This window comes from Coregonus lavaretus (genome assembly GCF_964263955.1).
Source record: "Coregonus lavaretus genome assembly, chromosome: 2".
Taxonomy (NCBI): domain Eukaryota; kingdom Metazoa; phylum Chordata; class Actinopteri; order Salmoniformes; family Salmonidae; genus Coregonus; species Coregonus lavaretus.
The window spans coordinates 41734949-41752420 of record NC_139989.1 but is presented as its reverse complement, the minus strand read 5'-3'; positions in this window follow the sequence as shown (position 1 = coordinate 41752420).

The following is a 17472-nucleotide window of genomic DNA, read 5'->3' as shown; positions in this document are numbered from 1 at the left end:
GAGGGGGTCAAATACTTATTTCCCACATTAAAATGCAAATCAATTTATAACATTTTTGACAAATGCGTTTTTCTGGATTTTTTTGTTGTTATTCTGTCTCTCACTGTTCAAATAAACCTACCATTAAAATTATAGACTGATCATTTCTTTGTCAGTGGGCAAACGTACAAAATCAGCAGGGGATCAAATACTTTTTTTCCCTCACAATACATACACACATACACATACACATATACACATACATACACACACATTCACACACATATATACAGTGGGGAGAACAAGTATTTGATACGCTGCCGATTTTGCAGGTTTTCCTACTTACAAAGCATGTAGAGGTCTGTAATTTTACACTTCAACTGTGAGAGACGGAATCTAAAAAAAAAATCCAGAAAATCACATTGTATGATTTTTAAGTAATTAATTTCAATCAATCAATCAATCAATTTTATTTTATATAGCCCTTCTTACATCAGCTAATATCTCGAAGTGCTGTACAGAAACCCAGCCTAAAACCCCAAACAGCTAGTAATGCAGGTGTAGAAGCACGGTGGCTAGGAAAAACTCCCTAGAAAGGCGAAAACCTAGGAAGAAACCTAGAGAGGAACCAGGCTATGAGGGGTGGCCAGTCCTCTTCTGGCTGTGCCGGGTGGAGATTATAACAGAACCATGCCAAGATGTTCAAAAATGTTCATAAGTGACAAGCATGGTCAAATAATAATCAGGAATAAATCTCAGTTGGCTTTTCATAGCCGATCATTAAGAGTTGAAAACAGCAGGTCTGGGACAGGTAGGGGTTCCATAACCGCAGGCAGAACAGTTGAAACTGGAATAGCAGCAAGGCCAGGCGGACTGGGGACAGCAAGGAGTCACCACGGCCGGTAGTCCCGACGTATGGTCCTAGGGCTCAGGTCTCTCAGTTGGCTTTTCATAGCCGATCATTAAGAGTTGAAAACAGCAGGTCTGGGACAGGTAGGGGTTTCGTAGCCGCAGGCAGAACAGTTGAAACTGGAATAGCAGCAAGGCCAGGCGGACTGGGGACAGCAAGGTGTCATCATGCCCGGTAGTCCTGACGTATGGTCCTAGGGCTCAGGTTCTCAGAGAGAAAGAGAGAACGAGAGAATTAGAGAGAGCATACTTAAATTCACACAGGACACTGGATAAGACAGGAGAAGTACTCCAGGTATAACCAACTAACCCCAGCCCCCCGACACATAAACTACTGCAGCATAAATACTGGAGGCTGAGACAGGAGCGGTCCGGAGACACTGTGGCCCCATCCGAAGAAACCCCCGGACAGGGCCAAACAGGAAGGATATAACCCCACCCACTCCGCCAAAGCACAGCCCCCGCACCACTAGAGGGATATCCCCAACCACCAACTTACAATCCTGAGACAAGGCCGAGTATAGCCCACAGAGGTCTCCACCACAGCACAAACCAAGGGGGGGGCGCCAACCCAGACAGGAAGATCACGTCAGTAACTCAACCCACTCAAGTGACGCACCCCTCCCAGGGACGGCATGAAAGAGCACCAGCAAGCCAGTGACTCAGCCCCTGCAACAGGGTTAGAGGCAGAGAACCCCAGTGGAGAGGGGAACCGGCCTGGCAGAGACAGCAAGGGCTGTTCGTTGCTCCAGCCTTTCCGTTCACCTTCACACTCCTGGGCCAGACTACACTCAATCATATGACCTACTGAAGAGATAAGTCTTCAGTAAAGACTTAAAGGTTGAGACCGAGTCTGCGTCTCTCACATGGGTAGGCAGACTGTTCCATAAAAATGGAGATCTATAGGAGAAAGCCCTGCCTCCCGCTGTTTGCTTAGAAATTCTAGGGACAATTAGGAGGCCTGCGTCTTGTGACCGTAGCGTACGTATTGGTATGTACGGCAGGACCAACTCGGAAAGATAGGTAGGAGCAAGCCCATGTAACGCTTTATAGGTTAACAGTAAAACCTTGAAATCAGCCCTTGCCTTAACAGGAAGCCAGTGTAGGGAAGCTAGCACTGGAGTAATATGATCAAATTTCTTGGTTCTAGTCAGGATTCTAGCAGCCGTATTTAGCACTAACTGAAGTTTATTTAGTGCTTTATCCGGGTAGCCGGAAAATAGAGCATTGCAGTAGTCTAACCTAGAAGTAACAAATGCATGGATTAATTTTTCTGCATCATTTTTGGACAGAAAATTTCTGATTTTTGCAATGTTACGTAGATGGAAAAAAGCTGTCCTTGAAACAGTCTTGATATGTTCGTCAAAAGAGAGATCAGGGTCAAGAGTAACGCCGAGGTCCTTCACAGTTTTATTTGAGACGACTTTACAACCATCAAGATGAATTGTCAGATTTAACAGAAGATCTCTTTGTTTCTTGGGACCTAGAACAAGCATCTCTGTTTTGTCCGAGTTTAAAATTTGTATTTTATTGCATGACATAAGTATTTGATACATCAGAAAAGCAGAACTTAATATTTGGTACAGAAACCTTTGTTTGCAATTACAGAGATCATACGTTTCCTGTAGGTCTTGACCAGGTTTGCACACACTGCAGCAGGGATTTTGGCCCACTCCTCCATACAGACCTTCTCCAGATCCTTCGGGTTTCGGGGCTGTCGCTGGGCAATACGGACTTTCAGCTCCCTCCAAAGATTTTCTATTGGGTTCAGGTCTGGAGACTGGCTAGGCCACTCCAGGAACTTGAGATGCTTCTTACGGAGCCACTCCTTAGTTGCCCTGGCTGTGTGTTTCGGGTCGTTGTCATGCTGGAAGACCCAGCCACGACCCATCTTCAATGCTCTTACTGAGGAAGGAGGTTGTTGGCCAAGATCTCGCGATACATGGCCCCTTCCATCCTCTCCTCAATACGGTGCAGTCGTCCTGTCCCCTTTGCAGAAAAGCATCCCCAAAGAATGATGTTTCCACCTCCATGCTTCACGGTTGGGATGGTGTTCTTGGGGTTGTACTCATCCTTCTTCTTCCTCCAAACACGGCGAGTGGAGTTTAGACCAGAAAGCTCTATTTTTGTCTCATCAGACCACATGACCTTCTCCCATTCCTCCTCTGGATCATCCAGATGGTCATTGGCAAACTTCAGACGGGCCTGTACATGCGCTGGCTTGAGCAGGGGGACCTTGCGTGCGCTGCAGGATTTTAATCCATGACGGCGTAGTGTGTTAATAATGGTTTTCTTTGAGACTGTGGTCCCAGCTCTCTTCAGGTCATTGACCAGGTCCTGCCGTGTAGTTCTGGGCTGATCCCTCACCTTCCTCATGATCATTGATGCCCCACGAGGTGAGATCTTGCATGGAGCCCCAGACCGAGGGTGATTGACCATCATCTTGAACTTCTTCCATTTTCTAATAATTGCGCCAACAGTTGTTGCCTTCTCACCAAGCTGCTTGCCTATTGTCCTGTAGCCCATCCCAGCCTTGTGCAGGTCTACAATTTTAACCCTGATGTCCTTACACAGCGCTCTGGTCTTGGCCATTGTGGAGAGGTTGGAGTCTGTTTGATTGAGTGTGTGGACAGGTGTCTTTTATACAGGTAACGAGTTCAAACAGGTGCAGTTAATACAGGTAATGAGTGGAGAACAGGAGGGCTTCTTAAAGAAAAACTAACAGGTCTGTGAGAGCCGGAATTCTTACTGGTTGGTAGGTGATCAAATACTTATGTCATGCAATAAAATGCAAATTAATTACTTAAAAATCATACAATGTGATTTTCTGGATTTTTGTTTTAGATTCCGTCTCTCACAGTTGAAGTGTACCTATGATAAAAATGACAGACCTCTACATGCTTTGTAAGTAGGAAAACCTGCAAAATCGGCAGTGTATCAAATACTTGTTCTCCCCACTGTATATATACATACAGACATATATACATACATCCATACACACACATATCCTTTTTTAAATTATATTTCCCTTCATTACTTTCCATCCCCACCACCCCTTCCCCAATTGGAGTAAACTAGTGAACAACAACGCTTAGGCCTCTACTTCCAGCCCATACATACTATATACATTTTATGGACACAGTCAAATTCTACAATAATTATATTTTGTTTGTTTTTACTCCTGAACTTTGATCATTTTCATGATGTCCATCTGGTTTGCTTCTATATGCCATATTTTTCTAACTGTGCTCTTTCACAAAAGCTCTCAACCTATAACCTATATACTTATTATGGACACAGTATGCTTTACATTAGTTATCTTGTTGTTATTAGTTGTTGTTATTAGTCCCATCCTTCAACTCCATTCAACACCTCCCATCTATCTCTTAACACCATCCATATTGGATTTCTATTTGCCATATATTTTTCAACTGTACTGTGATGTTTTACAAATGTTCTGAAGCTTTCTATTCTCATTGTTTCTACAGATCGTAAATTGAATATAATTTTATTTGCTAAAAGTATTATTATATTATTGATCGATTGACTATGACTTTTCAGATCACCCAGTAGTGCTATCTGCAGAGTTAGCTCCAGGTAAATATTGCAATCCTTTAGCCATTCCTGGATCTGTGTCCAAAAACAAGCTACAAATGGACAGTACCAAAACAAATGATCTAATGATTCTGTCTCTTCGCAGCAAAATCTGCAGAGCTGGGAAGATTGTATCCCCCATATAAATAACATTCAACCCTCCTCTCCTCCCTTTCTGCATCTTTTGACTCTCTATGTCCCCTATCCTCCCGGCCGGCTCGGTCCTCCCCTCCTGCTCAGTGGCTTGACGACTCATTGTGAGCTCACAGAAGAGGGCTCCGGGCAGCCGAGCGGAAATGGAGGAAAACTAGACTCCCTGCGGACCAGTCATCTTTTCACTCCCTCCTCTCTACATTCTCTTCCTCTGTTTCCGCTGCTAAAGCCACTTTCTACCACTCTAAATTTCAAGCCTCTGCCTCCAACCCTAGGAAGCTCTTTGCCACCTTCTCCTCCCTGCTGAATCCTCCCCCTCCTCCCCCTCCCTCCTCCCTCTCTGTGGATGACTTCGTCAACAATTTTGAAAAGAAGGTTGACGACATCCGATCCTCATTTATTAAGTCAAATGACACCGCTGGTCCTGCTCACACTGCCCTACCCTATGCTTGACTTCTTTCTCCCCTCTCTCTCCAGTTGGGCATCTCCGGCGCTGCTCACTCTTGGATTGCGTCCTACCTGACAGGTCGCTCCTACCAGGTGGCGTGGCAAGAATCTGTCTCCACACCACGTGCTCTCACCACTGGTGTCCCCCAGGGCTCAGTTCTAGGCCCTCTCCTATTCTCTCTCAAATAAAATGGAATATTTTTTTCTCATATAATTTAAAAAACTGTTCGCTAGGCGTAGGCAAGACCATAAGCAAATAGGTAAACTGGGATAATACTAAAGAGTTAATCAGGGTGATTTTTCGACAAATTGACAGGTATTTACCTTTCCATGGTAGCAAGATCTTATCTATTTTTGCTAACTTTCTATTAAAATGTATTGGAGTGAGATCATTTATTTCATTTGGGATATGTATTCCGAGTATATCCACATCACCATCAGACCATTTAATTGGTAAACTAAATGGTAATGTAAAAATTGTATTTTTTAGTGATCCAATACGTAATATAGTACATTTATCATAATTTGGTTGTAATCCAGAGAGGTTCGAAAATGTATCTAGATCCTCTATGAGGCTGTGGAGGGATTCAAGTTGTGGATTTAAAAGAAAACATGAATCATCAGCGTACAAAGACACCTTTGTTTTTAACCTCTGGATTTCTAATCCCTTGATATTATTGTTGGATCTGATTTTAATAGCTAACATCTCGATGGCAATAATAAATAGATATGCCGATAGTGGACAACCTTGTTTCACTCCTCTTGACAGTTTAAAACGTTCTGAGAAATAGCCATTATTTACTATTTTACACCTAGGGTTACTATACATGATTTTAACCCAATTTATAAGATATTGTCCAAAATTGAAATGATCCAGGCATTTATATATAAACCCCAGTCGTGCTTTATCAAATGCTTTTTCGAAGTCTGCTATGAATAGTAGGACTGGTTTCCCAGATTTTTCATAGTGTCCTATTGTTTCCAGTACTTGCCTTATATTATCTCCAATGTATCTTCCATGTAAAAAACCTGTCTGATTAGAATGAATAATGACAGACAATACCTTTTTAATTCTATGCGCTATACATTTTTGCCAGAATTTTTGCATCACAACACTGAAGTGTAAGGGGCCTCCAATTTTTTTAATGGACTGGATCTTTATATTTTCCACTTGTATCCTGTTTCAGTAATAATGAAATCAGACCTTCTTCTTGAGTGTCTGATAATCTACCATTTACATAGGAGTGGTTAAAACATGCTAATAACGGTCCTCTGAGTATATCAAAAAAGGTTTGGTATACCTCGACTGGTATGCCATCCAACCCTGGAGTTTTCCCGGACTTAAAGTCTTTAATTGCATCCAGAAGTTCCTCCTCTGTAATTTCACCTTCACATGAGTCTTTCTGCATGGCTGTTAATTTTACATTATCAATAGAAAAAAAATCTCTATAATTTGCTTCAGTTAGAGGAGATGGAGGCGACTGAAATGAAAACATATGCTTAAAGTACTTTGTTTCCTCCTTCAAAATATCATTTGGTGAATCATGGGTGACTCCGTCATTTGTAACCAGTTTCAATAAATTATTTTTGGTAGCATTCCTATGTTGAAGATTAAAAAAGAATTTGGTGCATTTTTCCCCATATTCCATCTAGTTTGCTTTATTTTTTATAATATATTACACTTTATCTTTCTTGAATAAGTTTCTCAATTTCTTTTAGTTTTTCCTCTAATTATTCTGAGCCTATTTTTCAGTTTTTATTGCTATCTATCTGTTCTGTTAGACCTTCTATTTCCTTTGTTAGTGTGGACTCTTTTGACCTAAATTGCTTTTGTTTTCGAGATGAGTACTGAATTGCATGGCCTCTAAAGGCACATTTAAAGGTGTCCCATACAATAAGGGGATTTGCTGTACATTTTACATGACATTTTATTCAATTAGCAGAAGCTCTTATCCAGAGCGACTTACAGTTAGTGAGTGCATACATGTATTTTTTATTTTTTTATTTTTTATTTTTTTCATACTGGCCCCCTGTGGGAATCGAACCCACAACCCTGCCATTGCAAACACCATGCTCTACCAACTGAGCTACATCCCTGCCTGCCATTCCCTCCCCTGCCCTGGATGACGCTGGGCTAATTGTGCGCCGCCCCATTGGTCTCCCGGTCACGGCCGGCTACGACAGAGCCTGTCGTAACTATGTTATGTCGGAAAAAATCAGTTATAAATTCCTCTGTCCTAGTTAAAAACAAGTTATCATCCAATAGGCTTTGATTAAATTTCCAATATCCTCGCCCACGTGGAAATTCAGTAAGAGTAATGTATATGCCAATTATATGATGGTCCGACTGCATTCTGTCCCCTATCAACACTTTTTAAACTTTTGGTGCCAACGAAAATGACATAAGAAAGAAGTCAAGACGACTAGCTTGATTGACGACTAGGATATTTAAGCCTCCATATATCTACTAGTTCTAATGTATCCATGACATTCACGATTTCCTTAAGAGCATGAGGGTGATTGTTTGTAGTGTGATTTCCTTTACGGTCCATTGAGCTATTTAAAACGGTATTATAAACTCCCACCATAATAACAGAGTCTTGAATTGCTTGCAGAGTTGATAATGTATTATATATATTGTCAAAGAAGTGTGGATCATCATTATTTGGTCTGTAAAGGTTAATGAGCCATATCTGTTTATGGTCCAATAACATATTTAAAATAATCCATCTACCTTGCGTATCTGGACAATTTGCACATTCGGATCAAAATTATTGTTAATTAATATCATCACCCCTTTTGAGTTTCTTTGCCCATGGGAGAAGTATATTTCGCCCCCCCCCCCACCCCCCCAATTACTTTTTCCACGCAACTTCATCTAGAATTGTTGAATGAGTTTCCTGTAAACAATAGATATTATATTACTTCTCTTAGAGCCATGTAAATATTGTTATTCTTTTGTTATTATCTGCTAAGCCATTACAATTATAATTGGCTATACTTATTTCACCACATACCATAATGGGATACAAGTTTCAAATCTATTTATCATTATATATGTTTGTAAATTTACCAATAAAAAATACCATTGCGATTGACTGTCCATATAGCTGTACCATGACATTTGCATTGCTACTAAGTAACCCTCCAATTGTTCTCCACTAATTCCCCCGCTAAAGCCCCTCCCCATCCCAAGTTGGGCCGTCATCCCAGTATTCAGCATATACCACCCCTGTCCCCCCGAATCCCTAGGCCCCCGAGAGGCCAGGACCCATCCATCGAAAACAGCACACAGTGCCACCCACAAAACAGAAGCAGGTCAACCGCCAAAAGCATTTCCAATGCTCTCACCTCAATATATATATATATATATATATATATATATATATATATATATATATATATATATATATATATATTTAAAAATATATATCCATTCAAATATCTTGCATATCTTATTTTCCATCATTATCGATTAATATGCGTAATAATGTTGGCAGTTCATGGGTAGGATTTTAACCTATAACCCGGATTGCCATTGTATTACATTACATTTTTGACAAGCAATTATTATTTTAGCAAACAATTATTATGGTTCATCCTATATTCTCCCTAACATCCTTACCCCCTTGCAACAGATGTGGGATAAACATACACGCACATACTCTAACACACTCAACCACTTTCCTCCACAATCAACCATAAAATCAGATGCTCAACGGTTGTTACATCCCAGAGCCCAACTCAAGAAAGGACCTGATTTAGGAATGCATATACAGTTACAGCTGTTTGAGAAAGCATGCAAGATTGAGCAAAAATTGACAACAATGTGAAATTTAATCTATTTAATCTATGTCAAGTCCTAGGTGATGGAGATCAGATCCACCCTCTTCACCTGAGACACAAACACTCTGGTACCCCGTTGTAACCATTTTCCCCAAGCATCTCCGTGCAGTCAGACCTTTGATTATTTTGTGCCACTTGGGCCACAATAATAAGCCCCCTCTCTGATTGTCCGAGTGTGAACCCCTCCCCATGGGTTACTGCAGCCAGTGTTGCCGGCACTGCCACTACCTGGGTGGGGGTACCCCACCGGAATCCCCACCGGCTAGGTACAAGGTCGTCAAGGTTCTCATTAGCAGCAATGTCCTTGTATATTATGATCTCCCATCAGGGGGCTCTGGCTTTGTAGGACCAACCCTGCCAGGCAGGCTCAGAATCTTGAGGGGGCGGTGCTGCTCAAGTAGGTCTCTGACCGCATTTATTTTTCTGTTTAGGCTGCATATAGGCAACTCACAGCAGGTCCATGTATACTATATTTTTTTATGTATATCCCTCATCTGCACAAAATTGAAAGCTCTCTCACAACCCCTGCTCACAGACACACGTTGGTTCTGGGATATGCAATCATTTCCTTTCTCACTCACTTAACGCCGCACTTATTCAAACACAAAAAACGCACACCACACCATCACAATTCATCCACACATACCCACATACTGTGCCTTCTATGTCTTCTGTTTGCTATGTTTTTATCTCCACTATGTTGATTGAGTACATGTGTTCTAATTAGTTGTATTTGAAGATGTATTATTTTGCTTGTTATCTTTTCTTGTAATACCGTTAAATCCTTTTATAAAATACTATACATACTATAAATGTTCTTTATTATTACAATCCCTACCATGGCTAGTATTGGGTGCTCCATTATTCGACTCCTCTATTAGAACTTTCAGAATAGCCATGGAGTAGTCTTTGTGTCGTGGTACATTTGGTTGTCAATATACAGTTTATCGACAACGAGAGCAACACGCTTCCCTTTTAATCTATTTTCCTTGAAGATTGGGTACAATCAATGTATTTATTAGACTGTTAGAATGTTGGAGTCTAAATCACTTGTTTTGGCCAAACTTTTCTAGTGTTAAAGGTACATCTCAAATAGAGAACAAAGGGAATACCTTTCTTCAGAACTGTTTTGTACCATCTAACCCACAGATCAGTGGTGTTCACTCCTGGTCTCAGATGGTCACAGTGTCTGATGGTGCACTTTGTTATACAGCACATACTGTTGGTGAGAGAGAGAAAAACACAGCCTGAAACCATCCACTTCAGATCTACCGCAGTAAGGGAGACTCATGCTGAGTCTAAAAAACAAAGTAAGACTTTCACTTCAAAGCCTACAGGAGAGATTCCTCTATGTGAAAGCTCTGCTAACAACACACACTCCTTCTGAGAATATAAATACCTACAGGGAATAGAAAAAACTCACAGCTGCCCTTGACATTCTGAATGTCGTAGTGAAAGTGAAGGGACTCGCTACGGTTCGAGCGCTATAATTCAATTTTAGTCCCTCTCTAAACTTTGTGAAGATTCTAAAACTGTCACAGAGATCAGAGGACAAATTATTGTATCTTCCTCGTCACCCTTCCATTTTTTAAGACACACATGGCATGTTTTACATATCTCAGTGAGTTGTCTGGTATGGGAATGTCTCTGCCTCTGCTGACTCTGGTTTGAGACCCTAGACAGTAAAGCTGACGACATTAACAATGGAGCCTGGGCTTCCCTTGACATAAAAGGTAACAAATAGTAATCATGCTGTGACACTTTTTGATCTATCTTTAACTTCTGTTGTATTCAAATTGTTGACAGCCCTTTTAATTACTCAATGCACACGTTGAAATGACAAACACAAACACTGGCTGTTCCACTGGAGCCAAAGTCCCAGTTATGTCATCAACTATTAATGTTTAATTTCTTGGCAATATCTGCTTATCTTTGGAACTTGTTTGGTACTACCTGTCACATATTCTGGATTGATGTATTTTTGCATTTACAGAGCCTCTTTGTAATTACAAACTATTGTGCTTTGCTCACAGTTGAGCTAAAGCCCCCTTGATGAGGAAATGATACAGCATTCTCCTCCACTATATATGTGTTCCAGACCTGTGACTGATAAGGTATCACTTACAGGAACTTGTGATGTGGGTCTATAAATAAAGGACTGGTCCTGACCTTCTGTTGTGCTCAGCGGTGCTGCCTGCGCTGCTCAGGCTGATTTTAGGGCCGGTCGCCATGTCTCTCCAGTTATCGACCATATGCTTCAGCGCCTGAAAAACAACACAGGCAGACCGCCTTCTCTCTACAGAAGGTTCGTTTTCAAAAACCATGGACCTGTTATTCAATAAAGTAGTTCCAATGGTAACATCTGAAAAGTGATTACTTTACATTTTCTGTTATAAAATTCATTTTTTAATTAATTATATCACCAATTATGAAAAGCCTGTATTATAATGGATTTTAGAATACAACACAATCAATGGTAGTTAAATGGATCTGTTCTCTGGTTGTGTTGCTTTCCTTTCAGAGCATGAGGAAACAAACGGATTCTCTTAGAGCTCAATCAGAGTGTGATGGACTAGGATTTATCACAAGGTGAGCAGTTGCCTTCTGTCTTTTTACTGAAGTTGATAACTACTTCATAATCAAATGGTTGTCAATATCAGTGGGGAAAAACTGACACAGAAAAGTCATTCAACTTTGAGTCCTGTCAACAAAGTGAAATGGCCTCTTTGCCTAAATGGTTATTAATAGCAGACAGAACCACAGAGGAGATTGTTAATAATATATCCTGGGAGGTCTATTAATCCATTGTTGATGGGAATATATCTGTTTCACACCCATGCTAATCCGTTGGCTTTTATGAATGTATGACTTACACTGTTAACTGATATGAGCTTCTCAACAGAATGAGCATAATATTTTTCTTTGACGCCATGCAGGGAATTAAATGTCACAATGGGAAGTGCTTAGATATGGAATACTAAACCACCAGCAGTGTGAGAACAAAATAGCTATCTAAAGTCTGCAATAATTCCTGCCGAGTATAATCTATCAGAATGCCTTTGTATTTGGTCTGATTGCAACAAATGACCTCCTGCTTTAAAGAGTAAAACCATTAGACCCACAATTACTGACAGTTATGCCCCAGAATGATCCATGTATTTTCCTTAACTGCATACACATTACGGGTCAATGAGACATTACATCAGCAAACCATGTCTCCCCACCATGTTTATGGCATTGATTGTCTTTATTCACACCCTCCAAACAGCCATGACAGGTTTATGACTCAGCATTATGAGAAATGCCTTTAGAAATCTGAGCTTCACACTACTAATTGCAACTGGGCTAGCAGCAAAACAACAGAACAGTATTTATCTTTTGTGAATAACCAAACAGTTGTCAATAGCATTAGCCTTTATCCTTACCGCTATCAACAATGTTATTTAAGAACATTTCAACTGGCTTTGTTGGACCAAATAAATTAGATACTTTGGCCTTGCCAAGGCATAGACAGACCCCCCAAATGGCCATTGCAACCTGGTCCATAGCACCTTGAATAACAGGGTATTCACACTTCGCCCATGATGTTTTTCTCTTCAGGCTGCGGTGAAGAGCCCACACCTTGGATTCTCGATCTAAATCTATAACCTTAAAGTGGACAGAGCTTTCACTTTTCCAATGAGCGGTTTCACAGTTGTCAGAGCAATTTACATCATCATTTGGCAGTCGTCTCCATATCATCTGGGATGTGAGAGAGACAGATAGGGTGGGCAGGAGGCAGAACGCAGGTTGTGTGAAGCTATGAAATGTGAGAAAATCTTTCTGTACAAGACATTGAAGACTGGTTTGCAAGCTGGTATTTAAAAGTGATCATTATTATTTTTGGGTGAGAGCACCGATCAGATAAATGGACATTGAATGAGCACATGTTCTTGGCATTGTAACTACAGTAAATCACAGGGAATCCCAGTGTGATGAGTATGATAGAAGGAGTCAGGCGCAGGAGGGTATATCACCGAATACAGAGTTTATTCCGTCGTACACAATTGCGCTGGACAGCGACAACCGAAAACAGCCACAGGGGAAACCATCTACCCTGGCAATACAGGGTACGGGTAGCTCCAACAATATACAGGCACAGGGGAAATATCTACCCCGGCAATACAAGGTACGAGTAGCTCCACCAAGCTACTCTACTCTCACAATAAACAATCACCCACAAGGACAAGGGGGCAGAGGGAACACTTATACACAGACTAATGAGGGGATAAGAACCAGGTGTGTGTAATTGACAAGACAAGACAAATGGAATGATGATATATGGAGCGGCAGTGGCTAGAAGGCCGGTGACGACGAATGCCGAAGCCTGCCCGAACAAGGAGGGGAGGCAGCCTCGGCGGAAGTCGTGACACCCAGCATCAAACAAATAGGCCCTAGGTAGTGATTTTTAAATACAACTGAGAATTTCAGTATTATACGTGTGCTTGTAAAGTAATACGTGATTGGAAATATAATGATTTGCTTAAATGAAAGGTTCTTATTTAAAGGTCTCTGCAAGAGTAAATCAGAGTAGATAAAACATGCATAAAATCAATTGTAACCAATATCTGTGAAGCATGTTCAAGAAAGACTAATAAAAAATGCTGGAATACCGTAAGAGCATTCAAATACTGCTATTAAAACTGCTTTGAATATCAGTAATGATAGAAGGATCGGTCCGCATGCAAACAAGATATGTGAATGGGATCAATATATACCCAATCATTAAATGTATCTGTCTCTGAGCACATCATAACATCCAGTACAGTACATCCAGTACATACTATACAGTACACTGTCAGTTGAGTTGTATAAGATCCTGAGGGGATCCAGAGGGGTATGAGTACAAGAGAATGCAAATGGCTACACATGCATGAATCTGGGACGAGCTGGCCATGACGTCCAGAGGTCTACCCATGGCTGGTGGTACTGTAGTTATCCAGGGAGCTGGTATCCTCCAACACTGGGTTCCTGAAATCCTGTTCTGAGACTGACATTTCTCCAAGGTAAGGAAGCTTACTGCCTGTTCAACAGGTCACAGAGAAATGAGATGAGGTAGAATGTTTCCAGTTCGGTTAAGAGGGGCCTCAGTCAAGGAAAAGTCTATTGAGAGACATATCGCAGAGACTTTCACCAACAAACTTGTTAACTCTGGAATCAACCTGAAAATACATTCTTATTTATACCATTAGGTGTGGGATCTCTAAAGAATGCAGAGAATCAAAATATATTTTACTATACCATGAATAGACAAGTGTCTGTGTGTGTATCCATACATTTTTGTATTTTCTTCTCACCACACGTACAGACCTTGACAGGATCAAAGGCGATGAGTCTTTCTGGAGTCGTTTTAATGGCATTGGTCTTCATTAGTGTGGCGTTCAGCCTGTCAGGTGGAGAGCACATCAACTATGAAGCAGCAACATCCACACAGCTTCCCTTCCAGACCTCTCAATAACAAATGTGTTATCCACTATCACTCCTGTCTGGGAAATATCTGCATTCATTTTGTACGCCTTTTGATTTCAAATATTCCCTTGAGGTAAAGCATAGCAAATATGTGTTCTTAGGGAAGGCCTTGGGGAATTATAGGGATTCATGCACTATTGAAGCACGTAGAGGTTTGCTCACATGCTATCTCTTGCATTTAATGAGAGTTCCTTGGAGAGGGGGTTATGGCTGCCACCATATAAATCATCCATAGTGCTTTTCTTACTGTACTACGGAGAAAAGAAACATCCTCATTATCCTCTATGGCTTTGCCTTAGGAGGAGAGACAAGGTGATGTCTCCGATAAAAATAATCTATAAATACCACAAGACCATTAACTTTTGTACGGAAGAATCCAAGTTGCTAAGAAAAGTGTGGGGGTGGGGGCTTTGGATACCATAGCCCTATGTTCAGACTTAAATATTTATTAAAAGGCTTACATTTCCCGGCAGTGCATTGCTCACCAGTTTTATTGTGCACCCTACAGTGTTATGGTGATTACTTTAGAGAACTACGTACAATTATGTGACCATATAAATGCTGAGTGATTCCATCTGGATACAACCCAGGTTAAAGGGGTTAAGATGGATCTGTTTTCTTCTAAAGGAAAAGAGTGTGAACATTGAATATCAATCGACATACTTTCAACTTCCTGTTTTGAGAAAAAGTTATCTGTCTCCAGTTTCTGTATAATTGCTGATAGAACCAAACCAACACTAAACAAGCTGGCTAATCATTGCCTGCTTCAAATATCTAAATATACCTGGCCTGTCATCTGAACAAAGTTCTTGTGAATGTGCAGAGAGAAAGATGAGTTGCAACTAATTTGGTGTAAGGACTGCAGAAAGGGTTAGTACAGTCCTCAACAGACGCTCCTCTGATCAGCTACAGTAGATGTACATTAGAACTGAGTAACACTCACCTTTTCAAGCTGAGACATCTGGTTTATAAGTAGGAACCTCCCAAATTCTATAACCATTAGGGATGGTACGCCTCTGGAGTGACCTACTGTGTGGTGAATTCTGACGTAACATAATCTACTGTACAGTATGTTGTATGAGCAGGGCATGATCAAGTTGCCCATAGGCCTGTAGGACAACAGACAATCAGGAGAAAAAACTGCAACTCTGTCTAAAAAGTTATTCCTAGCTCAGTTGAAGCTTAAACTTTGGATGGAGAATAAGTAGGAGTTCAGGTAATTTCCCCATACATTTCCTCCCAGCTGTCAGCTAATGGACCAATAAATATGTAAAAGTTTATATATAAGCCTGGCTTTTAAGAATATTTGAACAGGCTTTTTCTCCTCTTAGAAGTTTTGGTGCCCGCAACCATTTTTACATTATTGATGTCTCATAACCAATATCATTTCAGAGATGAGCATACTGCACACCCTGGGACTATACTCGCCTCTTCACTTCTCCCTTTAAACAGTTGTTTATTTAAGACTGTCGAGAGCAGACATAACTTTTGTAAAGTTCATGAAGTTTCAGGTCCCCCTTGAAATCACAATGGGATTGTCTGGGAAGGTTAAAAACGTTTCTGTAAACCTGTATCAACTCTGACAGTAATGACTCCTTAAATGCTTTCCTGCATGTATTTTGGTTTTTGATTCAAACGCTGTCCTGACAGTGCAAGTTTTTGATGAAATGAAACAATGAATCCATTGGAATTGATCGCATCATGTACTGCTTGACATTGCCTGGTAAAGGCTGTAGCACAACTTGCCTCGGTCTTTTCAAAGTTCATGACATTTATAACAGCAGCCTGTTTGCTGCTTGATATTTATTTTGAAGGTTGACCATTGCAGGTAATTGGACTGTTACTTCCCCCATGATCATGTCCAATCAATACCTGATGTAGAGAGCAAAACAGAGTAGGCCTGGGAAAGATAACACTTTGACCATGACCCTACCAGTTCACTATGCTGACTGTAGTGGCTAAAGGACAGTTCTGAGGTTAGATGTCAATACAGTCTATTTGAATGGCAGGGAAGAAATAGAACACACATACAAGGAATAATATATGAGCCTCAGATTTCAGGGTGTAAAACAGATTTCTGTACATTACCATGGTGATGCATTCTCACACACTGCTCTTTACTGACAACCATCTGGGAATAAATATTATGTGAGGTGTGTTTCTAGCATGGCTGCTACAAGTCAGCTGGAAATCCCGTAAGTCTGTTTTCTTTGTATACAGGATAGATCATTATTTCTGTCTGCAATACAATCGCACAAAGCCGGGAAATAACTTTCTCTCAGTGCTCTGTAGTCAAGCCAAATGCATTCTGGGGGAAAAAAAGTTGTAATCAACTGTGGTTAGATAAAGTTGAGCTCATTGCTAAACTGCTCAGCGTATCAGCATGTACAGTGATGGCTCACAAAGTAGCAGGCAGGGGTAGACAGGTTAATCAAGAATTATTGAGCAGTATCACAAATGACAATTTCAATTAGGAATGGGCAACTTTGATGGGGGTGGGGGCCACAAAAAATCTGCTCATCAAGAGGGGCCACAGAGGCTCGCGGGTCTGCATACCCACAGCCATACCCACACATGCAGTCAGAGCCGGCCCTAGCCTTTTGGGGGCACTAAGCAACATTTTAAATAGTGCTGTGGCCCAAGGACATGCCGTGGAAGGAACAGCACAGTTTTTATGCTGCTGCTATGAATATGTAATTATCTTAAATATGCATTGGTTCTATGCGTCTATGTTACATGGAGGTGGTTATTTTACAACCCTAATGATTGCATTTGAGGGCATTTATTACATCCCCAAATATGCAAATGATTTGTAGGGGTTTAACTAGATTTAGTGCTCTGTAATTTGTGTACTTCTATGTACTGTTTGGGCAATGTTGAAAACACAAGTTCTGCTTAGAACTTTTAACCAATACTACAGTTCTCAACTTACATTATTCAATCTGAATCATTAATTTATGACAAATGAGCATTCGCTTGTTTGGGCTCTTTTTAGTTTAGCTTCTTTAATCAAGCCATTCCTAATTTCTCAAAAGG